The sequence below is a fragment of the Delphinus delphis genome, chromosome 3 (assembly GCF_949987515.2).
Source record: "Delphinus delphis chromosome 3, mDelDel1.2, whole genome shotgun sequence".
NCBI classification, from domain to species: domain Eukaryota; kingdom Metazoa; phylum Chordata; class Mammalia; order Artiodactyla; family Delphinidae; genus Delphinus; species Delphinus delphis.
In genome coordinates this window covers 140,721,563-140,733,929 of record NC_082685.1, presented here as the reverse complement: position 1 = coordinate 140,733,929, position 12,367 = coordinate 140,721,563, and positions in this window count along the sequence as shown.

Genomic DNA, 12,367 nt, shown 5'->3' with positions numbered 1-12,367 from the left:
GTAGGTTTTAAGGAAGCCTGAGAAGAAAAAGAGAATGCTTTACCCTTTGCTAAGTAAACTTTTAGTTTCTTTCTTCGGGTCTCTCTTAAATAAGTCACTCCTAACTTGACAAAGATCACAATATTTAATTAAGCCAAGATCCATTTGTTTGCATCACTGTTGTGGGACCGTCTACCTGCCTCCTGAGGAAGGGGCAATAAAGAGCAGCTATTGTGCGAGGAGAAAGCTGAATGAGACAATGCAGTCTCTGTGTTCAGACACGGAACTCTTACCAGGATGCAGGGAGAGAAAAAGGAGCTCTCAAGCCCTCTAAGTATCTGTGTATAATTTCTTCAACAGACCCCATCAAATCAGCAGAAAGTGTGTCTAGCGGCTTCTCCAGGATAATTAAACAAACAAAAATGAAGTAACACAGTTGAGAAAGTTTTACTAAGCCCATAGGAAAGGTGAGAGGGTATCAGAATGGAGCTTTAAGTTTTGTTTACTTCTTGCCTCCAACAGGTAGGCTTTCAAACCACTTCCCCTCTAACACGTAAAAACTGGCTTGTTGTGTGTCAGATAACGCTGAAGGTTTCTGCACATGCCAATGTGTCTTGTTGGTCAATCCAGCTTGTTTATGGAGGCTTGGGCATAAGTGGAGCTACTCTAAAGGAAGTGTCCCACCCCAGGGTGTCCCAGACTTGATTCGGGGACATGGGCAAAGTAGAAGGGGACATGAGCTTCAGTTCCACTCCTGGGCTTTGGAGCTCTGTGTTCTCAGCTCAGTGTATTCCCGCCAATTTCCCATTTATTTCCACCTCCTTCTCTTCCACTTCCCCTTTACTCTTGTTCCTCAAAACCTAGAGTGATAGAGAGGTGGTAAAAAAGAAGGGAAATGAGGTCCAGCTTGGGAGTGGCGGAGGGGTTCCACCTTATTTCCTTTTTTCTCTCATTTCTAGGGGTGGCTCTGCGCAGGCAAAGGAACAGGTATGGTTGAGTTGATTGTGTTCTGCACAACCCTAGGGGGTGCCATTCACAGTGTGGCATACAGTGAGGAAAACTTCCCAGTGAGAAACCTACCTTATTTGAAAAGCAGGTGCTTTGGAAAAGAGCCTTATCATTTTGGCTCATCTGATTTTTTCCTGCTACATTTAATTACTGAAGGGCACCTATTTATAACCATGTTCAGAGAATTTGTTATTTAAAGTACAATTCTCCTGTAAATTTACATTAAAGCCCAAAAGGAAGTTTTATCAGGCCAAGAATTTTGCATTATGTTCCCTCTTGGCTGTAATCCACCCCTCCACCCCTCACTTTTTCAGTCATCCTGAGGGTATATGCTGCTGAGATCCTTCAGGACTCTTACATGCTGTTTCACAATCCAGAAACTGTTAATCACTTCACTGTTGGTTTTTCTTTCCCCCCTCTGGTTCAAATAATCCCAAGTCTCCTAGGTTGTCCCAGAGTTTTTCTTTTCAGTCTATTTCAACAATTTTCTTAAAGCTGTCAAATGCTGGAATCCAGAGTTAATTTCTTAAAAATTCATTTTTAAAAAGTGTATGTGTGCGCATGAATTGGGGGAGGGGGTTCTTTCATTTTGTACGGAATATTTTCCCAACTCAAAATGAGACATATGTCATAATAACTATAAATCTCTGCACTAAACAAGTTGTTAGTAATTATTCGTCAATGTTTGTGGGTGTGTGTGTGTGTCTTTGGGAAAGTGAGGTAGAGGAGATGGAGAACATGATTTATCAGGTTTCTCTGAGAGAGAAGCAAGAATAAGATGACAGTTAGTTAGATGGTTAGTTCTGTGAATTTTTTTTTTTTTTTTTTTTTTTTGCGGTACGCGGGCCTCTCACTGTCGTGGCCTCTCCCGTTGCGGAGCACAGGCTCCGGACGCCCAGGCTCAGCGGCCAGGGCTCACGGGCCCAGCCGCTCCGCGGCATGTGGGATCTTCCTGGACCAGGGCACGAACCCGTGTCCCCTGCATCGGCAGGCAGACTCTCAAACTCTGCGTCACCAGGGAAGCCCAGACCTGTGAATTTTTGAATGAGTTCTAGCTGAGAATTCATTATGGTCTCACATGACCCAACAGCCCCTTAGACAAGAGACGGCAGAGCAGGGAGTCGCATTTAGGGACACCTGAGAGAAGAGGCTTCCTGGATTGGGATGTCCCAGCAGGATGAGGAGGGACAGGCTTTTGTACAGCTTGGCAAGCAGAGTTAGTAGCTACTAGAGGATCCTTCTTCAAAGAAGACTGCATGTAAGACTTGGAGGGGGCCATTTCGTTTAATTCTACTAGAAGAATTCTAATTTCTTCTTTAGAAATAGAGACGCAGGCGTAGAGAGCAAACGTATGGATACCAAGGGGGAAAGTGAGGGGGTGGGATGAATTGGGAGATTGGGATTTACATATATACACTATTGATACTATGTATAAAATAGATAACTAACGAAAACCTACTGTACTCAATGCTTTAGGTACTCAATGCTCTGTGCTGACCTAAAGGGGAAGGAAATCCAAAAAAGAGGGGATGTACATATATATATAGCTGATGCACTTTGCTGTACAGTAGAAACTAATACAACATTGTAAAGCAACTGTACTCCAATAAACATTAATAATAAAAAAAGACCAGTGAGCAAAAATAAATAACTTACAGACCTGAAAAAAAAAAAAAGAAGAAATTTCACAGCAACTCTGTGTGCCAAAGGATAAAGAAAAAGATTTTTTTCCCCTCTGTTTTGTTTTGTCCATGCCTAATATAGAGAGAAAAAGTAAAGCAGTGTACCTCTGTTTGGGGTGGACAGGTGGCCCAGAGGATAAAAATGACAAAACCCTAAATTAGAGGATGAAGCTTAGAGGCAAATGGAAAGGGACTCCTGGGGCTAAGAAAGACCCTAACCTCAGAAGTGTTCTACAAGTTCATCACTGTGTCTCCTAAATCATGAAATTGTCATTTTTATTTCTTTTTCTTTTTCTTTTCTTTTCTTTTTTTTTTTGGCTGTGCTGCATGACCTGTGGGATCTTAGTTCCCCGACCAGGGATTGAACCCAGGCCATTGGCAGTGAAAGTACAGAGTCCTGACCACTGGACCTCCAGGGAATTCCCTGAAATTGTCATTTTTAAAGCCCAGGTGTAAGAATTATCTTTTCCCTTGTATGATAACCAATAAATGCATGGGCATATATTACATAATAAACATAATTGTATGATTACAAATCAGCCTGGGTCTATTGCCTGCCAATTTCATTTTTATCATAATGATAACTACAAATGATTAGGTAATTTTTCCACATTAATATCCTAATCCTTCTGAGCTCCTATCACACAAGATATCATTTCCTCCCAGGAGAGCTCCAAGTTATACTGTCCACACACTCTTTTCACATGGTTTCTCTCTTATGTCACACAGGCAATTGTTCTGAGAGTTGAAAGTGACTTTAATAGTGAAAAAATAAAAATTGAAAGTCCACAGATAGGGAAAAGTTTAGACAACATGCAGTATATTGAGAAAAGGGAATATTATCCGGCTATTAAAAAGGTTTAGACAACATGTAGTATATTGAGATAAGGGAATATTATCCGGCTATAGGGACTTCCCTGGTGGTCCAGTGGTTAAGACTTCGCCTTCCAACACAGGGGGTGTAGGTTCGATCCTTGGTCTGGGAGCTAAGATCCCACACGCCTTGAGGCCAAAAAACCAAAACATGAAACAGAAGCAATATTGTAACAAATTCAATAAAGACTTTAAAAATGGTCCACATCAAAAAAAAAATCTTAAAAAAAAAAAAGGTGCTATAGATCCATATGAACTGAAGGGAAAAGACTATCATATGACAGTCATGTGACAAGGAACAAGATGGAGACAGCATCATCCCATTCAAGGCAGAATAACACAGAGCTTTAGAGCCTGGACCTTGGAGCAAGACGGCCTGGGTTTCAGCATTAGCTGTGGGAGCTTGGCCAAGTTACTTCTCTGTGTCTCAGTTTCCTCATCTGAAAATGGGAATAATGATGACAAGAGTACCGTCAAAGAATCGTGTGAATATAGGACAATGCTACACACTCAAAGGAAGTCTTAAAGTTTAAATACTCCCCAAAAAGATGCCTTTCAAAAATGGTCACTTTCCTGTCTAATGAATTATAGTTCCCAGATCTTAGTTTTTGAAATATTTAGAAAATTTTATATTTTGCATATTTTTATTTGGCCCTGCACAACTGATAATATTTTCCATCATTACATAGCATATGCATGAAAAATTGATCCCCACATTATTTTGACACATGATAAAATCTTTAGTTTGTATTTACAAATGGAGTCCAATATTCTATTTGCCTTAAGTCCTTATTCCAAGATTTTTAGTTGTAAACAGGATAAATATTTATAGTTTTAGCTCAGCTCAATAAACTGAGTTCATGTCTCCAGGTTAGTACCCCAAATGGTAAGATCTATGATATAAAAAGAAAAATCTCCCCAAATAAAAAAATAGAAATATCACTTTTATAAAGTGTCATTTATATTGGACATTTCTTACCCTAGAAGTATACTTATAGGCATTTTTCTTTATGTGTCAACTGTGACATTTCACCATCTTTTAATATATTACATGGGGGAAATAAACATCTTCATGGCTAATTTTAGCAAACTTCATTTGCCAAACATTTGTTGGGCATCTAGTATATGCCAAGATCATACTGTGCTTTTAGTTAAAGTTTGTACTTATATATATTTGACAGTTTGATCCATTGGCAATATTTCCTTTACTAAGCTCTGGGTATACTTTCCTGTATTTTTTTCAGAGAGCCTGTTTTCCCTCTTCTGAGGCTTTGGGAATTTGGTCTAGCAACTTAGAAGAAGTCAAAGCAAACTTCTTTGGTAGCTCTTGTGTAATAGAGGGAAAAGTATTCCTATTTAAGGGGGTCCCTACTCTGTGGCCACTCTCTGGGTGGGTCAGGAATCAGGTGGAAACATTCCACAATAATCCATTTTCTAAAACTCAAAGCCTGCTATTCAAGTTCACTGATAATATTTGGTTCTTTCTTCCATATCCCCCAAGAAATCCCAGCTGTTTCTGAGCATTGTTTAGAAAGTACACTATTGATTTTTTAAATAAGAATTTTGAACCCCTCAAAACCATTTTGAAGGGAATCAAAAGCTTTCTAATTTTAAACCAAGGTTGTGAAAGCATTTGTATTTGAGGTTTGAAGCATTTTAAGCAAGACAAAATATCAAACATTCCACGAGTGCCTATTCTGTGGTAGGCTCAGTACTAAAGGCTCATTTGATATGCATTGGCACCCACAGGGTGGAGGTTATCATTGCCCCCATTTTACAGAGAAGGAAACTGGGCCACTGAAAGTGAAGCAGTTTGCCCAAGGAGAAGCAGGAAGCAAAGAGGAGAACTTGGATTTGTACAGACTGTCTGGCTCTGGAGACTGTTCACAACCACTGTGCTAATGCATGAGACAGATGATGTCCAGGAGTGTGTATGGGCAACACTGACTACTTGGTAGGAGGATGAAAACAGAAGTGATCAGATACACAAACTGCACCCTCATCATTCATCATTTTATCCTTTTCCTCTACATTCCTGATCCTACAGGGATAAAATACTAGAGTATAAATACGATATTAGAGCCTTAAAAACCACTTGAAAGGGATTAAAATTATCTGATTTTAAACCTGAATGATTGAAAACATGTCAGCGTTGAGAAAGTGTAAAGCATTTTGAAGTAATTTACCTTAAAGCATTCTTAATTCTACACAGGCAGAAAGGAGTTCCTAAAATTGTCAGTATTTAAGTTGGAACCTCAAAAAGGAAGTGTGTGGAAGCTTTGCTTTGATATTCTGAATGCTGAGAACATGTGTAGTTGTAGATTCTTGGCTGACTTTGAAAGCTGACTGGGCTACATTCTCCAACATTCTCAGAACTGGTATTGACATTTTGTGGCTCTTCCGGACTGTTGATTGTTGTCATTTGTGTCACGTGCACAACTCAACGCACTGGGCTCATGTCGGTGGAAAACTCAAACTCTAGAGTTTCCTGTCATCCTTAGTTTAGATAATGTTAAAAGTTGCTACGACTAAATAAAAAACAAATTAGCGATAGTAGCTAAGGGGTCACATAAGCCACAAGTAACCAGTGTGTTCTCAAAAAAGGCTGAATGAACACGTCATAGAGGTCAAACAAGTAGGTTGGCGGAACGGTCATGGATTCCTCATTACTACTTTTAGAAGAATGTGGCATTTCTGACTCTAAGTCTGAACGATGCTATTATGAAAGTGAACTTTAAAATGTGTGAACAAAATCAGTTGCTGAGGGGATTGTTATCGGTTATTTTTCCCAGACAGAAGTCAACATCTCATGGCGGGGGAGGGGGAGAGGGGGAGAGGGGTTACTAGGATATTTTAGCCCTTGCACAAGCAGCCATTCTTCATCTGTCAAAGAACTGTAAGTGCAGAAAAGAGACTGACATGTTGAGAAAGAAGTTTGAATGTGGAATTTATCTATTTGACCAATATTAATTAAGCTTCTGGCACAAACTGGCCACTGGATTAGGGGCTTTTTAAGCAGACGGAGACAAGTTGGGCCAGGATCTGCATTCGGGGACTGCTATTCTGGTTGGGGGAGATCAGAGTCAAAAGAAAAGTTTTCCTGGTCATATGATGCCCCAGTGAGGGCACAGACAAATACCCAGTCCTTTGTGAAGAGACCAGGGTTTAGGAGTCAGAAAACCCTCCTTAGAAGAGGTGAACCTTAAGTTCACTGTTGAAATGTGTCTCCCAGATTGACAGGGTATTCTAACTATTTTAAATATTCCTGTTAGAGTGAACAAAGAGATGGTTGGAGACACAGTCTAGAATAACACTGTCCAATGTAGCAGCCGCTAGTCACATGTAGCTTTGCTTAAACTTATGTTGATTACAGCAAAATACAATTTAACATTTAGTTCTTTGGTTTCCCTAGCCACATTTTAAGCTCTCAACAGGCACACGTGGCTAGTGGCCATTGCACTGGACAGCGCAGGCTCACAACATCTCCATCACCACAGAAATTTCTACTGTTCAGGGCTGGGGAACTGAAAGCAGACAAGCACTGCTAGAGGGTCAGTTTTAAGGGGTGCGTGGCAAGAGCTAAGCCTGGGGGCAGAGGTTGCAGCCAAAGGATGGAGGTCTCACATGTCATACCACAGAGTTCAGACTTTACCCACTGGGCTAGGCATGAGCAAAATTTTCTGTAAAGGGCCAGATTATAAATATTTTTGGCTCTCAGAACCACATAATATTTGCTGAAACTATACAACTCTACTGTTGTAGCATGAGATCAACCACAGACAATATATAAATGAACAAGTGTGACTGTGTTCCAATAACATTTTATCTGTAAAAACTGACAATGGGCTGTATTCAGCCCACAGACCACAGTTTGCTGACCCCTGCACTAGGCCGTTAGGAACCCCCTGAAGGGTTTGAAGCCAGAAAGTTGCATAATTAGATGTGTGCTTTAGAAAGACCATTCTAGTAGCAGAATAAGGATGGATTTAAGGAGTGTGAGATGCAAGATTGTTAATAGTCCTGTCAAAGAGGATGAGGGCCTGAATTCTGAATGCAGCCTATTGAATACGGCTGGAGAGAAGGGAATGTGTATGCGCTTTTAAGTTAGGTGGTGGGGCACTGGTGGCAATGGAGATTAAACGACATGGAAGTACAAGGCTCAGGTGACTGGGTAGGCGTGGCTGTATCATCTTGGCTGCACCAAGTTATACAATATAGGAAGAACAGATCTGGAGAAGGATGATGACTTCACTTTGGGTCAGGTGGCATTTGAGGTGCCACACATGTGAGTCATTAGCAGAGGGTAGTAGCTGAAGCCTTGAGAGTGACAGAAAATACCCAGAGAGGGCGGGCAGAGGGAGAGGGAGGTAAATGATGGTGCTTTGAGTGTTACCAAAATGGAAGACATTTGGTAACAAGAAGGAATTGTTACAGGCACAGGGAGGAAAACCAGGGAAGGATGGCATTGCAGAAATCAAGGGAAGATTGTCAAGTGCTATTGAGAAGATTAAGAGGATTCCATTATGTTTGGCAATTAGGAGTCATTTTTAGAATGTTTTCCTGCATAGATTTCATAAAAGGAAATAAGATATATTAGTGGAATGATAGCTATGACTTTTCATGTTCTTGGTTTGTGTGTGTGTGTGTGTGTGTGTGTGTGTGTGTGTTTAAACATTAGGATTCCTTAAAAGCAAGAAGAAGGTTAGGGTCCTTTGAATCTGCCCTTGTACGTTGATATGGTCCAGCAATCACTCTATTTGTGGCTGGAAGGGCAGCTGAGATCTTGACTGGTCTTTTATGAGGTGATCTTTGTGCAAACCTCTTGGGAGAGCTTCATGCTTTGAGTGCCAGAAAGCAGCTAGATAGCCTCTTAAAATGATATGTTTTCTGATTTTAGGGTATGTGAGAACAAAAATGGACTTCTTAAGACAAGGAACCCTCGAGTTTTATGTAAGAACCACGTTTGATATATATAAATGTTTTATCCTGAATCCACCTTAATAAAAAAAAACTAGATAATAACAGCTTTAAAATAGAATCATGTGATTTGGGAGTACTCCATTTCACAATTTAATGGTCAAAGGATTAGTCATCCCTTCAATGGAGGAGTTTCAAGTGATTTATAGCCACCTCGAAGAGGTTTATATTAGGAAAATATTTTACATGCCTAGTGGATGAATATAACTCACTCAAACTTTGCATGATTTGCTGTTTAAAATTTTGTCTTAAAATATGGAAAAACTGACACAAACATGCTTGTGGTTTTCAAGAGTATTTCGTGAGAGAATAAGAATTGGTATTTGTTCCTGAAGGAATTGCTTTAGTAGAGCATGAAGATCTAAGGAACACACATTTCTGAACACTTTAAATGACTTTTACCTCTCTAAACCACAGCAAGGGAAAAGTGAAGTTGAATGACAATAACACAACAATAATAGCAATAACAACAAAAATAAAAGAAGGACCTTCTTCATCACCAGTGACCAGTTGGCTCACTAGGTTGGATGACGGAGATTAGCCCTATTAGATATCAGAATATATTATACAATAATAATTGAAACGGTATGACACTACAAAAATAAGATACAGATGGCTCAGAAGAGAGCCATAATATATGATAATCTAAAAATAACAAAAATAGGGAAACAGAATATGCAAATAGATATTATTTTAACTTCACAGTGAATTACTTCTGTAAGTCAAAATAACTGGCAAATAGACTGTAAAATTAAAAGGAGGGCTTCCCTGGTGGCGCAGTGGTTGAGAGTCCGCCTGCCGATGCAGGGGACACGGGTTCGTGCCCCGGTCCGGGAGGATCCCACATGCCATGGAGCGGCTGGGCCCGTGAGCCATGGCCGCTGAGCCTGCGCGTCCGGAGCCTGTGCTCCGCAACGGGGGAGGTCACAACAGTGAGAGGCCCGCGTACCGCAAAAAAAAAAAAAAATGAATGGTCATATGATATGAGGGAAATAGCTATGACTGGATTATTTCTCTTTTCAAATTTCTTTTATTTTGCATAACAGACACAAAAAGAAGAAAAATCCATTGTGCACAGGAGAAGAGGCAAGGAAGCAGAAGTCAACCAACATAAATTCATTCTGATTTTTTTAGAAAACGTCGAAGCATATGTCTTAAGAGAAAGGCTCCTAGCAACAATTTAGTACAGTTAACTAGTAATCTGATACTAACCTACTAACAGCCACCTAGAGAAAGATAGACTCATTCTAACTTTATGAAACAAAACAGTAAGTTCCCATCATGCCCTACCTCTAGGCTATTCTAGTGCCATTTCTTTGTAGCCTAGAGAGTCAGCCAGGTAAAATGGTTTAGGCAGAGGCCCTGGAGCCAGTCTGGGTTTGGATTTTAGTTCTACCACTTACTTGCTCTTTGCGAATTGTTTAGTTTCCTTTGGTTTCCAGATCCATAAAATGGAGCAAAAGTAGTATATCTCCCAGAGTTGTAAGAATTTAATGAACTGCTATTTTTAAAACACAGCACAGTGTCTGGCATATAGGAAGCACTTAGTAAGATGTTAGGTATTGTCACTATATTTCTTATTTCCTTAGTACAAAATTTGAAAAATGATTCAAACCTCGATATAGCTCCGGACAGTGCTATACTAAAAGGAGGAAGATAGAAACAATCCATTTTTCTAGTCCTAAAGAAACATACACTTTTATTGCCAAGATTATCTAGCCTATTAATCTATTATTTGAGATTCCTTGAAAGTTTTTGATAGGAACAAGTAAGATGTTTCTATAAAATCAGGAAGCCACTTAAAAATTTACAGTGCAAAAAAGTGGACTCATAGAAACTCCTTGAAGTAGATTTATTAAAGATAATTCTCGAATATGAGTAAAGAATATTTCTTTTTGCTCTTAAAGAATCAAAAATCTAGTTTTATTTCCATGAAATAAAAATGTCGATAAAAATTTCCAATACCCATCTAGGGAGCCTGAACCTTCCCTGCTCTGCAGAGACTATACCAATTACTCATTATGAACCCTTGGGAAATGTCAATGACAAAATCTAAGATAAAACTGTGTGAGCTGAGAGGTTGGCTTACAGTTTCTGAAATAAGAATTCTGTGTTATAATCTCTGTGTTTCCCAAGATTTAGCAGAAATGGATTGGCACGTATATCCTCATTTCTGTCTCAAGTGAGAATTTTGTTTTAAACTATGTAGTTACTAATTAAATCAGGAAGATATTTACTTTAATCAGATTAGGCTCACGTAAAATTATGAGTCAAACAGCAAACATGTATTGGCAGCTTAAGGTATGCAAGATAGCATGGAAGGATGCAAAATAACTGGGGAGAAAATGCATTTGAATATTAGAGGTGCTTGATGAGAATTTCAAGGCATTGACAAGAGAAATGCTGAAGGCATGGCAAGTCAAGGGGGATTAAGAGTGGGGTAATATAGTCTGAAGTCAGGGAGCCTGATTCCTCCAGCTCCATTTTTCATTCTCAAGACTGCTTTGGCTATTTGGGGTCTTTTGTCTTTCCATACAAATTGTGAAATTTTTTGTTCTAGTTCTGTGAAAAATGCCAGTGGTAGTTTGACAGGGATTGCATTGAATCTGTAGATTGCTTTAGGTAGTAGAGTCATTCTCACAGTGTTGATTCTTCCAATCCAAGAACGTGGTATATCTCTCCATCTGTTTGTATCGTCTTTAATTTCTTTCATCAGTGTCCTATAATTTTCTGCATACAGTTCTTTTGTCTCCTTAGGTAGGTTTATTCCTAGATATTTTATTCTTTTTGTTGCAACGGTAAATGGGAGTGTTTTCTTAATTTCACTTTCAGATTTTTTATCATTAGTGTATAGGAATGCCAGAGATTTCTGTGCATTAATTTTGTATCCTGCTACTTTACCAGATTCATTGATTAGCTCTAGTAGATTTCTGGTAGCATCTTTAGGATTCTCGATGTATAGTATCATGTCATCTGCAAACAGTGACATCTTTACTTCTTCTTTTCCGATTTGGATTCCTTTTATTTCTTTTTCTTCTCAGATTGCTGTGGCTAAAACTTCCAAAACTATGTTGAATAATAGTGGTGAGAGTGGGCAACCTTGTCTTGTTCCTGATCTTAGTGGAAATGCTTTCAGTTGTTCACCATTGAGGACGATGTTGGCTGTGGGTTTGTCATATATGGCCTTTATTATGTTGAGGAAAGTTCCCTCTGTGCCTACTTTCTGTAGGGTTTTTATCATAAATGGGTGTTGAATTTTGTCGAAAGCTTTTTCTGCATCTATTGAGATGATCATATGGTTTTTCTCCTTCAATTTGTTAATATGGTGTATCACATTGATTGATTTGCATATATTGAGAAAGAAAAAAGGTCATGAAGAACCTAGGGGTAAGATGGGAATAAAGACACAGACCTACTAGAGAATGGACTTGAGGATATGGGGAGGGGGAAGGGTAAGCTGTGACAAAGTGAGAGAGTGGCATGGACATATATACACTACCAAACATAAAATAGCTAGCTAGTGGGAAGCAACCGCATAGCACAGGGAGATCAGCTCAGTGCTTTGTGACCATCTAGAGGGGTGGGATTGGGAGAGTGGGAGGGAGGGAGATGCAGGAGGGAAGAGATATGGGAATATATGTATATATATAACTGATTCACTTTGTTATAAAGCAGAAACTAACACACCATTGTAAAGCAATTATACTCCAATAAAGATGTTAAAAAAAAAAAAGAGTGGGGTAAGAGTGAAAGGTGGAAGGTTTCTCGAGGGAAGAAAATGGGAGCCATGCATTAAAGGAAGGGTCAGAGCTGGTTGGGCAGAGCAGAAAGTGGAGAAGTAGCACAAG